This window comes from Musca autumnalis, unplaced genomic scaffold, assembly GCF_047663935.1.
Source record: "Musca autumnalis isolate F117 unplaced genomic scaffold, ASM4766393v1 scaffold_2, whole genome shotgun sequence".
In the NCBI taxonomy this organism is placed as follows: Eukaryota; Metazoa; Arthropoda; class Insecta; order Diptera; family Muscidae; genus Musca; species Musca autumnalis.
The window spans coordinates 258,411,900-258,425,522 of record NW_027411755.1 but is presented as its reverse complement, the minus strand read 5'-3'; positions in this window follow the sequence as shown (position 1 = coordinate 258,425,522).

The following is a 13,623-nucleotide window of genomic DNA, read 5'->3' as shown; positions in this document are numbered from 1 at the left end:
CTAACGGTTTGGAAGATATAGTCCTGACTAAATGACGCTTTTTACATCAAAGCCTTAAACCTTTGGAGGACTATAACCGCGAAAGTTGATGAGATAGGGAAAAACGGCGAGACACGTGTCTTCTCATTTTTGGTGTTCTATCACACTGTGGAGTCAGAATATGGTTAATAAAACATAACTCAAAAAATTACACACAGTGATATCAAACGTTCTATGTAAAATTCAATATTTTCTTTGTTATAATTTGTAGCATTGGGCTGGTTATTGTTCAAAGGGGACAAATCGAAGTCGGATTTTTTTTAGCCGGAGAGCCGCCTAAACCTTTTAGTATTGTTATATTTTAAGATTGCCAAAGTTTAAGCACAATTGGAATATGTTAACACCTGCTACTGGGGCCTTGATGTTATGAAAATCTAGATTTTTTTGCTATTTGCCGACTTAGACGACCCATATATGTGGAACGGTTAAAGCTATTTACCCGTGTTATGCATTCAATTAAAGGCCATTCTGTTCTTAACAATAATAATATAAGCTATGCTTAATAATATAAGCTAGTCTGTAAGGATTGTAATTCCATAGACTGAAATAAATAAATAAACATTTCTTGCTGAAGAACAAAGTACGTAAGTTTTACTGAATTCGAGATAATAAAGCCAATGTCCCGAAAAATGCCTTAGGGCAAAATTGGAGTCTATTTAAAAACAAGTAAAAAAGTGTCAGTCGGCTTTGCCGACAGAGATATGTATACCCTCAGCTAATGTGAATTGAAACTATCATATACAACAGATCGAATTTATTTAGTGTCTTTTCAGAATTTTTGGAAAACTAAGTTTGGAACAGAAACTAAGTTTGGACAAAATATGACAAAAGTTTTGGACCAAATCGGTTGAACAGTTCGGGAGTTATCGTGCCTTACGGCCGCTACGTATGGTGACATAGGGGTTTTTTCTCAAGAAGTATGGACTTGCCTCTGAAAAAACTTTTACCGTCGTAATGGAGGTAGCGACAGCTAGTTGCTCCAAAAAAAAAAAAATCAAAGTGATTCAAGAGCAAGTCTTAAAGTGAACTTATCCAAAATTTTGGGGAGGAGGTACCCGCAGGAGTGGATAAATATAGTCCATATTTGAAAATAATCTATATACTGTAGATATATTAGGATGTACAATGTATAGACCACATCGGTCACTATCTTCAAGAGTTATCGTGCCCACAATTTTTCCGAACATTTTTGAACTCTTGTGGGGGAGGTACCTGAAGGAGTGTACCGATGTGGCTTATCTTCGAACTTAAACTAAGTTTGGACAAAATATTACGAAGGCCAAATTTTGGACCGAATCGGTAGATTCGTTCGAAAGTTACCTTGCGCTCCAAACATCTCACACGGTGTCATAGGGATTTTTTTGCAACTTTCAGGCTATTTTCTAAGGAAGTATGGACTTGCCCCCTGATAAAACTTGTACCGTCGTATGGAGGGCAGTGAATACAAGTTGTTAAATCAAAAATCAAAGTGTTTCGAGAGCAGGTCCTAAACTGAACTCATCCGAAATTTTGTGTGGGATAACTCGAAGATCTATTTTAATTTTAATTAATTTCTCGTTGGAGTCGAGCTTAATGACCGATGATGTTTGCAAGTGAAAAAGGAAAGCCGAAGAGACTCATCAGACATATCGGCCGTGGAATGGCTTCGCTATCCATCAAACATTTCCTTTTCCAAATGCAATTTTGTTTTTACAAAGATGGACATTTGTACATTGATTGTATGGCTTCAATGACAAACGCTTACATTTTGTTCATACATATTTAAATTTACATAAGAGACTGACATAATGTGGTTTTGGAGCCATCTGGGTACAGATGACAACTTGGTGATGAACTCGACTCCTTGCTATGTCGCTCACAATTTTCAAGTTGTTTACCATCCTTTACCCCTCCTGGTAATTGATGTTCTGTGGTCAAATTGCAGGATCTTTTTCAAGAAATTCGGAGTTAAAGTTTAATCTCTTGAACAACAATTAAGTCTTACTTGTAATTATGCCTGGTAAACCTTTTTCTAGGAATTTTGGCAGTTGATTTTTGTAAGTTTGGATCGAATATTTCTGGAGAAATTTCTATCCTTGCTTTGTTAAGATTTTTGTCGTCTTTTGGATCTTTACAGTGTTTTGCACTATCAGATAAAACAATGCCAGACCAATAAGTTCAGGACTAAGGTACCACATATGATTTATCATTTTATTATTTCCTTTATTTGATATTTGTTTTTGAATGCCTTTCGTATTAAGTAAATCTTAAATGCGGATTAGGTCTTGTTTTGGACCTAAAAAATATTTCTGAATATCGTTTTCACTATTTTTTGTATTAAACTCAATGTATTGTCTCTATTTCTTTTCAACCTATTGACAATGTTTACCCAATATATACTGTATTATATTTATATAAACATTATTTTGTTCATTATACGTTTTGTAAAATCAATAACCGAAACTCTCACTTAAAACACTCAGTTGTTCTCGTGTGGGATACCAAATAAATAAATAAAATAGAAAAAACATTCTGGGGGCGTTAAACCAGTCTCGAACGATTTAAACGCAAGGTGCTTCTACGGCCTCTTGTTCTTGGAAAGTCAGCTGGGCAGTACTTTTAAAACACTCTGGCCTACTTCGAACTTGTATTTGTCACTCGCCGACTATTCTTATAGAAGTCGCTTAAATATGTTTGCTTGATGTCCGGATGTGCTTCCAAAGTTTCAGTCAAAAATCCCTCTCAACAATTTTTCTAACAAGTTTGTACAGTGGTACAGAAGCTCTCGACCTAATATCTGCTCGAGCTGGCGAGACCCCATTATTCTAGGCATTTGTACACTGTCATGAGCTACTGTCAGTTTCAGGAACGCCTAGGAGTTGTTCTTTACCTCCATGTGATACCAGAACAGCAACCCGTTTTTTCTGGTAATAGTTTTCCATGCCAGTGCACGCAAATAGCCTCGTTCCTTGAAGCTGTTGCATGTATTTTTCACCGTTCAAGGATAAAGCTTCTAGAGATCTTATATTTGTACGGATCCTCTCCGATAGCTTCTACTGTAGCCAAAATGATACTAGTAACGTTCCTATACACCTTACAGGGGTCCATCACCAATGACAATTTCATAGTAACGTTTTTCTCGATGCCACGCTTGATTGCTTTCGGGACAGGTGGTTCTTCAGATTCTACGATACGTTTAGCAAGACCTTATTGAAAATCTATTGAAATATGAAAACATTGACACACAAATTTCAGAAAAAGGAAATAACAACATGATTAATAATCTGTGGTATCTTAGTCCTGAACTTGTTGACCTGGCAATCTTAACAAAGCAAAGACTCCAATTTGTTCAGAAATATTCGATCCAAACTTCTAAAAGAGCAACTGAAGAAATTCCTGGATAAAGGTCAGGCATAATTCTTGTTGTTCAAGAAATTAAACATTAACTCCGAATTTCCAGGAGGCGCAAAGGATGCTAAACAACTAGAAAGTTGTGAAGTACATAGCAGAGCGTTCTTCAAGTAGTCAGCTGTACCCATATAGCTTCAAAAACCACATGATGTCTGACTCTTGAATAAATTTAAATTATAACAAAATGTAAAAGACATTTGTTTTCATTCCAAAAATTGATAAAAAGGAAGAAGATGTTTTTTTAATAGACTCCATTTTCGCACAAAGGCTTACATAGTCACCTTTTTCGGGACATTGGCTTTATTATCTCAAATTCAGTAATACTTACGTAGTTTGTTGTTCAGCAAGAAATGTTAAGAACAGAATGGCCTTTAATGTAATGCTTAATATGGACAAAAAGCTTTAACCATTCCAGAGAAATGGGTCACCGAAGTAGCTAAATAGCCAACAAATCTAGATTTTCATAAGTTCGAGGCCTCAGTGGCACGTGTTAACATATTCCAATTGTGCTCAAACTTTGACAGTCTTAAAATCTGAACAAACTAAAAACTTTATGCGGGTGCCGCCCTAAAAAATCCGACATCGATTTGTTCCCTTTGAACAATAACCCAATGCTATAAATTATGACAAAGAAAATATTGAATTTTACATAGAACGTTTGATATTTAATCAAATATTCTATTTTTACATAGTTTAATAATAAAAAAAATGGTATTACGATACCATATTTTTATACCCTACACCACACTGTCGTAAATGGTCTCAATAACATAATAATCTGCTGAAAGAATCGACTTTAAACGGTCAGCAGTCTCAGTTTAGAACACTGCACTATAGGTCAAACGGGTCATTTTATTGGCCAAAAGTCTTAAAGTTAAAACAAGTATTTGGTTTTAGTTAATATAGCGTTTTTAGATTTAGGGAGAAAAATGGAACAACGTGGGCCAAAAAATTAACCCTTAATGGACCAAATACGCAACTGGTACCTTAACCCATTGGGGACAAAAACTGGAAGGTCTGTTATTTGTCTACAGAATTGAAGGCATCGACGTCCGATAAGTTCAGAAGCTTTTTTGTTGTGTTTCGTTTTAGTTTTAATGTGAATATGCCTTAAAATTATTACCTTGAAAATCCCACAATATGATGTGACAAATATTGACTATAACTGTATATATTTATAAAAGATTTGTAAATAATTTGACTTTAGAACACAGCAGAATGCTGTAGAATCCAATTTGGCTAACTTTATTTGGTAAGAGGTTTAACCCTGACTTCAAAAAAATCAATATTATGGAAAATATGGTAACCTAAAAAAAGTTGTATAATTCTTGTCGAGCAAATTTACGCAAAATCACATAAAATTTTCTGCATTCGGCACAAGTTAATGAACCAATTTCAATTTTCACTTTCATTGCCGAAGGTTGCCGAGACTTTAAAAGCGTACATGACCTCAAAATGTTCTACTTTCTTCGAAAATTCAAAGTTAACACCCATTTAATAACTATTTACACTCTTAAATGAAGATAGGTTGGCATTTTTGATCAATAGTTATCGAATACTTTCTAATCAAATCGTTACATATCCTAATATTGTAATTTTGTTTCACCCTGAACGTAAACAAGTAAACATATTTCGTTAACAAGTTTTTAAAGATATTTGGATAATACATATTTGGCAGCCTGCCATGTAACGGTATAATTTCTCATACAAAAACAAAATTTATTTTTTATTATATTTGAAGTGTTTCTTACAAGAAAGTAACACAAAATAAGTGAAAATACAAAGTGCGAAATCTGACTTTTGGCCAGTAAAATGGGCTGTTTGACCTATAGTGCGCTGTTATGTATTTTTTGATGTTTTTTCCAACTTTAAATGGGAATTATACGTCTTTTATGACGATTTTCGGCCAAAATCTGTTTGCATATTTTGCATATTTTTTGTTGCATATTTTGCATATTTGTTGCATATTTTGCATATTTTTTTGCATATTTTTTGCATATTTTTTGCATATTTTTGATATGACCCCAAATATCGAAAAAATGACCCTTAACATGCCTAGATCCAAAATCGGATGATAAATAAAAAACATGCAAAAATCCGATGTCTAGTAATAAAAGTAAGCAATAAAAAACATGTAGAAGTGCCTGTAAGAGGCTTTCTATGTATCCTTAAAAGACCCTTACAAATGATGAAAGTGCAGCTTTCAGAGGTGATGAAGTCGGCGGAGCGGGCGGTTATGAAGGGGGCAATTAGGGAGTTGGTCTCATGATTAGACCAACAGACTCTGATAGAAGAGAAAAGTCGGGTTGCCAGATCACATATTTATCAGACTAGTTTATGTCTGGCGAACTCTGACACTCTCCACCGTTTTCATTGACCGTGTAAACGTAGAGCTATCAGCAGGGTGGTCCCGCTGCTGAAGCTAGATAAAGATACTAGCGAAGATGAATCGTGTAGATCGATTTCGCTTTTGTTGCCAATAACAAAGACTCTTGAGACTTTACTTCTTCCTAGTCTTAGAAATAGCTATCCCATTGCCGATCATCAACATGAATTCCGTAAGCAGCATAACCCTACAATAGATCTTTCTCCATCTCCACATATATTTGTCGTGCAATATGAGAATGTTGGTGGAGCTTAATCTATCAAAAGTGATTGATTTTGCCAAGAACTCCATGCCGATTTGGGGCATCGGGTGGACAACCCTCAGACCAAGTTTTAAACGTTGGATAATAAATTATGTGTGAGCAGCAGTCGTACATGGAATTCAGGTACATGAAGTCGAAGACCCGTAGCTTCTCTAGGCTGAAATCCTAATCCTTTGTTGATTATATATAACTTGAACGCCGCCATGAGAACTGCAGCTGGGTGCTTCCTCATGTCATTAGTGGACCATCCGCATGCAGACAAGACGATTGTTGCAGTACGAAAAATCAATGGCATTCTCTCGTCGCATTACTTACTCGGGTGTTACATTGAGAGTCATTCTAATAAGCATATGATGGAAAGGACTTCCCCTACCCAGGTATGTCACTAGAGATCTTCATGATCTAGACAGAGAGGGTGATTAAACGTTATAAGAGAAAACTCTTCAGTAAGACCTCAAGTAGGTATGAATAGCATTCACACTGATGCAGTCGTAATGGTGTGATTGTGGTCCCTCACCTATCGCACCTGAAAAATGTCAGCTGCCACTACAAACCAGAGCAGTTTTGGCAGGGATGGTGAAGATGTCTCCTCCTAGCCTATTTTTGTGTCATATCGGCCCACTCCTTCAGGTACCTCCTTACAAAAGATTAAAACTTTTCATTAAAATGCGCACGATAACTCTCGAAGGCAGTAGGCAATTTGATCCATACTTCGCACCTCGTTATATTTCTGCGAGACATATGTAGATCAGGTTTGAATATAGACTATATCGTCCGATTCCTTCGGGTACTTCCCACAAAAAATTCAAAATTTTTAACACAAGTGCAGTTTAGGGACAGTTCTTGGTTCGTGATGAAATGTTTTGCAGCATTTGGAAGACAATTCCCTAATTCCTGAGATAATGTCCCAAAAGCTCTAAATAACCCTAAGGCACCAACTCAAATGATTTATAAGCACGATAACTTACGAAATGTGTATACGATTTTACCGAAACTATGTACATCATCAGATGTCTTCCAAACGTACACCAAGTTACAAGAGGGTCTATATTGAAAAACATTTTAGGGTACTTCACGGTCACACGAGAGGCCATCACCTTGTCTGAAACATTTTTTGGTACCAAACTCTTCGGAGAGGTTCTTTCCTATTTTAACTGACGATCGAGTATCAGTTAATGTCATTTATACAAAGCCGGATGAGCTTTGCAGGGATACCAAATTCAGACATGGCTTGGAATACCTTTGAATGGCTGTCGAAGGCTGCTTTGTAATCAACAAAAAGGTGGTAAGTGTCGATCTGCATCTCTTGGGTCTTCTCCAGGTTTTGCCGCAGGGTAAATATCTGTTCAATGGTGGATTTACCAGGTATAAAGCCGCAATGGTATGGCCCAATTATTTCATTGACTATAGGCTTTAGTCGTTCGCACATCATCCCTGACACTATCTTGTAGTCAATAGGGAGAAGACTTATACCCCTATAGTTAGAGCATACATTCTTCTCCCCTTTCTTGTGGACAGGGCATAGGATGCTCAGGTTCCAATCGTCGGGTACGCGGTCATCCTGCCAGATGGAGCTAACAAGCTGAGGCATACAACTTATCTGCGTGTCGCCTCCGGGTTTAAACAGCTCGGCTGGTATCAGCTCTTGCTGCCTTATTATTCTTCAGCCGGTTTATTGCTGTATTTACCTCATCTTGGCCTGGCGGTATACATTCAATACCATCTTCTGGGATTGGAGCTGTGGTATCTTCGCCGTCTTCGCTACTATCGGATACCAACAGTTTGGAGAAATGTTCTTTCCATATCCTGAGCACACTATCTCTATCAGTTACCAAATTACTTTGCTGGTCTCTACAAGAGGATGCGCCTGTACCAAAGCCATCAGTTTGATGTTTTACTCTTTGGTAGAACTTTCGGACTTCATTCTGGCTCCTGTACATCTCGATTTTTTCACACCCCCGTCTTTCCATTTCTCTCTTTTTCTTGCGGAAAAGACGTTTCTCCTCTCTCCTTTTCTCCCGATACCTCTCTCGTGAGCTACGCGTTGCTACTGATTGTAGAGTAGCCCTATATGCCGCATTTTTCTCTTCGGTAGCAGCACGACACTCCTGGTCATACCATGGATTCCTTGGTGGAGGTCTCTGGTATCGACGTATAGATTTTGCGGCTGTTTGCATAGAGTGGGCAATATTATGCCATTGTGCTGATATGTTATCGGGACGAGGAGTGCTTTCATTAAGCAATTAGGCTAATTGAATGGAATATGCTGTAGCTATCTATTGTGTTTGCTGCTTACCAATGTCCAACTTCCGCGTTGTATATATTCGTCCTTTATTGACAACGTTTAGACGGGTACGTAACTTTGCTGCAACAAGGTAGTGGTCCGAATCTATGTTTGCTCCTCGGAACGATCGTACATCCAACACGCTCGATGAATGTCTTCCATCTATCACAACATGATCAATTTGATTACTTGTTCTTTGATCTGGAAACAGCCAAGTGCCCTTATGAATATCGAAATGTTTAAATCTGGTACTGCTAACTACTATTTTTTTTGCAGCTGCAAAATCTATCAGTCTCATACCATTGTCAGATGTTACACTGTGGAGACTGAATTTCCCGACTGTTGGATATTCTCCTTTCCAATTTTGGCATTAAAATCGCCTAGTATAATTTTAATGTCATGGGAAGGGCAACGGTCATATGTTTCTTCTAAGCGCTCGTAAAATATATCTTTGGTCTATTCGTCCTTTTCTCCAGTGGGAGCATGAGGGCAAATAAAGCTGATGTTGAAGAATTTTGCTTTTAATCGATTTGCAGAGAGTCTTTCATTCACTGGGTTGAAGCTGGAGACCACATGTTTTAACCTCCGACCAACTACAAATCCGCAACCAAACTCATGCTTTGTGTCATGGCAGCTATAATACAGTGCGTCACCTTTAGGTATTGTTGTGACGCCTTTCCCAATCCATCGTATTTCCTGTATGGCAGTAATGTCGGCCTTATACTTTTCAAGTACATCTGCCAATGCGTAAACTGCACCTTCTCTCTAAAGAGTGCGAATATTCCAGGTGCAGATTCGCAGATCATGGCCCTTAAAACGTTTGCGGGGTTCGTCAACTTTAGAAGGGTTTGTTTTTCTTTTCTTTCGTTTTTTCATAGTAGGCTGCTTTTTCTAGGGGAGGTTTACTAACCCGACGCCCAAACCCAAGTTTTTAACGTTCTTATGGGTGAACGCGCGGCACATGTTATCTCACTACCTTTAGCGGGTGTTAAAGGCACCTCCCCAGGTGATACCACGGGGAGGTCCGTGTCCACTTGAGTTGAAAGGGGGACTAAAATATATCCTGAGCTTTGCCACGTTAAAGCCGGTCAGGACCGTTCCTTGGTATTTTCCATCCCCTACGTCACACGATACATGTATTGTATCTCACTCAATGCATAAGATAAGGAAGGGAAATATTTTATCTTCATGAACAGGTGTATTAAACTTTATTTCTTAACATTTCCCAATGAATTTATCCACTTTTGCATTTTACTTGATATCGTTTTAAGCAATTGTTTTGAGCGCAATTACCACAATTATTATGCGAAATTTGTATTTTGCGTATTTTCGCAAATGACAACAACAACAAAAGAAACAAGAATGTAGAAATCAAATAGAAAACGGCAAAGACATTTGTCGTATAAAATTTCATCATCAAACGTACGTACATATGTCGGTTGCGTCTTAAGTAGTCGCAACATGGATAGATGGATGGATGGCTGGTATGTGCGGGTTGGTCGCAAAATTAAATCAGGTTATGAAAACTTACCAACCATCCAAACATTGTGAAAGTTGTTTTTATTTGACCACGTTTACAAAATGTGGGCAAGTCTAGGCATAAACAGTTTGTAAATATCTTGGACATGTTTTGCATACGAGCTGCGTGCTGCGTACGGACGGCCAACCGACCACACGGTAAAGCTTACAAGTAATGTGGCCAACGTTGATATATTGTCAAGTCTGGTTAGATCCTGCTAACAGACATTGATGATGTTATCGGGAAGTTTATGAGAAACAAAGCGGGTTGAGTTCTCTGTGTGGGTTTTTTTCTGTTGTTTTTGCTCTAAAGCATCTGTTTGTTTTTTGTTGTTGTGTGTAAAGAATGGGGAAAAGCCAAATTATTGACTAGTATCAAAGAAATTTACATATCGTTTCCAGTTACAGAGTAATTTGTAAACAAAAACTACCTAATCCACTTGACAAAATATTAGTCAAGATAAGATTGTTGAAACTTTACCCAAATAAATTGACAAATAAACGAAATGCCAACCAATTTGCATATTCAAGGAAAGGCAGGCAGACACACTTTGGAAGAAGACATGAAGTTGGGGATTTAGGAAATGGGTTGAGTTGATATAACCCTTTTCCATTTCATTTTCATTTTTCTGTTTTTTGTCCTTTGTTAAAAATGTCATTTCTCTTAACACCCAACTATTGAATGGCTTATTTTGAGCAGCTAATTAAAGCCAAACTAATCCTTTCGAATGTAATGAGCCAACAATTTTGTGCAACATTGAATGGGTGTTGCCTTTTAAACCTGGCAAAGAAACTTGAATTTTAGGACAATGAATGGTCCTGCCGCATGTCTTTTTCAAGTGTCTCTAAACGTTTAGATAATTTTGTGGGTTGTCTTCGGTGCCACACATTCAACCGAACAATAACAACGAAAATGTGTTAGAATTTGCACATCTATTATCGAAAAGTTAACAGGTCATTAAGTTTTGCCACACACAGCATAATCGTGGGTGTGTCTGTGTTCGTTTATTTCTGGAAGTGTGGAAGAAAGATAATTCCCACATATACCCATATGTTTTTTTTTTTTAATTTTACAAATATAAATTTATTGTAAGAACATTACTTTAAAGTAAATTTATTAAAAATGTTCTACAAATTTTAGACTTAGGTTAGGTTTAGGTTTGATTAAATGAAATCAGTATCCTGAAAATTGGGTGACGTAGGGGATGAAAAATTCCAAGCAACGGCCCTAACCGGCTTTAACATTGCAAAACCTTGGACTTATCTTGGTCCCTCTCTAATCTCAAGTAGACACTGTCCTTCCCGTGGTGTCACCTGGGGTGGTGCCTTTAACACCCGCTGAAGGTAGTGAGATAACATGTGCCGCGCGTTCAACCATAAGAACGTTAAAAACTTGGGTGTGGGCGTCGGATAATTACCCTCGACTAGAAAAAAGCAGCCTACTATGAAGAAACAAAAGAATAAATACAAACCCCTCTAAAGTTGACGACCGCCGCAAACGTTTTAAGGACCATGATCTGCAAATCTGCACCTCGAATTTCCGTGCTCTTTATAGAGAAGGTGCAGTTTACGCTCTGATGGATCTATTTGCAAAGTACAAGGTCGATATAACTGCCATACAGGAAATACGATGGATTAGGAAGGCGTTACAACAGCACCCAAAGGTGACGCACTGTATTACAGCTGCCATGACATAGAGCATGACATTGGTTGTGGTTTTATAGTTATTAGGAAGTTAAAACATCTGGTCTCCAGTTTCACCCCCGGTGGATGAAAGACATGCCACAATTCGTATAAAAAATAAATTTGTCAACCCCAGTCTGTTTTGCGCCCACGCCCCCACCGAAGACAAGGACCAGCAGACCAAAGATATATTTTACGAGCGTTTAGAAAAACATATGACCCTTGTTCTGCCCATGACATTAAAATTATTCTAGGCGATTTTAATGCCTAAATGGGAAAGGAGAATATTTTTGGTCAAACAGTCGGAAAATTCAGTCTACATAATGTAACATCTGACAACGGGATGAAGCAACCTCACCTGCTTCATTTCTGACACAATAATAGACATCACAGCGGCAAAAAACATGGCAGTTAGCACTACCAGATTTAATCACATCGACATTCATAAGGGTACTTGGCTGTCTCCAGACCAAAAAATAAGAAACCAAATTGATCACGTTGTGTTTGATGGAAGACATTCATCGAGCGTGTTGGATGCACGTTCCGAGGAGCAAACATATACTCGGACTATCACCTTGTTGCATCAAAAGTACGTACCCGATTAAAAGTAGCAAATAATGTACGAACAGACACAACACTGAAGTTTGACATCGGTAAGCTGCAATCACAACAGATAGCCGCATATCACCACTGTAGTAAAGTATTGTCCACTACATGCAAAGAGCCGCGCAATCTCAAGATGTATGATAAGATGTATGCATTAGCTAGTTAGCAGCATCTTGTTGGAAGAGCGCGTACGCGATGATTGGAACCTGAGAATCCTGTGTCCCGTCCTCAAGAAAGGTGATAAGACTGTATGCTCTAAATATAGGGGCATAAGCCTGCTCTCTCTTGCATGTAATATAGCAACTGGAATATTGTGTGAACGACTAAGCCTATGGTCTACGAAATAATTGGGCCATACCAATGCGGCTTTAGACCTTGCAAATCCACCAATGACCAAATATTTACCTTATGGAAAATCTTGGAAAAGACCCAAGAGATGGAATATTTTTGAACATTGGGGGGCTGTCGAAGACTGTTTTATAATTGACAAAAATATGGTGGGTGTCTATATCCCACCATATTTTTGTCAATTATAAAACAGTCTTCGACAGCCCCCCAATGTTCAAAAATATTCCAAGCCATGTCTGAATTCGGTATCCTAGCAATGTTTATGCGGCTTTGTAAGATGACTTTAACTGATACCCCGGTCCTCAGTTAAAATAGAAAAGAACCTCTTCGAACATTCCAGTGCCAAAATAGGTTTTAGACATGGAGACAGTATTCCGTGTGACCTCTTCGACATCCTGCTGGAAAAGGTTATACGAGATGCTGATGTTAAAAGAAATGGCGCAATTTACACCAATAAATAAAAAAATAACAGTACCTTTAACCCTTCCAGTCCATTTGTCGACTATATTTGATATTTAGCAATATTTTTACATGGACAGAAATTATTTTTGACTCTGGAAGGGTGTAGAAGGTCGAAGGAGAATCTGCTAAAGTGGGTCTGGGGGTAAACGGCGACAATATCAAGTTGATGCTGGTGATGGTAATTTTGAGGTAATAAAATACTACGTCTATCTTGCCACTGCCATAAACCCAACAAACAACATCAGTTGTGAAATAGGAAGAATTGTATTGGCCAACATATGCTACTTTGACTTAAGTAAGCAGTTTAAAAACAAAGCCACATCTCGTCAAACAATAATAACCCTTTACAATATACTATTTGCGGAAGTATATAGAACAGCGATTGGTATGTGTTGAGAGAAAAATTATTCGTAAGATCAACGGGCCAATATGCGTTAATGGTGAATATCGACGTCGTATGAAGCGAGCTGCATCATGTATACAATGTCATCAGTATAGTTAAACGTATCGAGATACAACGATTTCGTTGGCTAGGCCGCCGTAAGATTGAGCGATAATGATCCCGCTAAAAAGGCGTATAAATACGGGCTGGAAGGCCAAGTCTTCGGTTATGTGCAGATAACAAGCAACACAAAAATCAGCAGA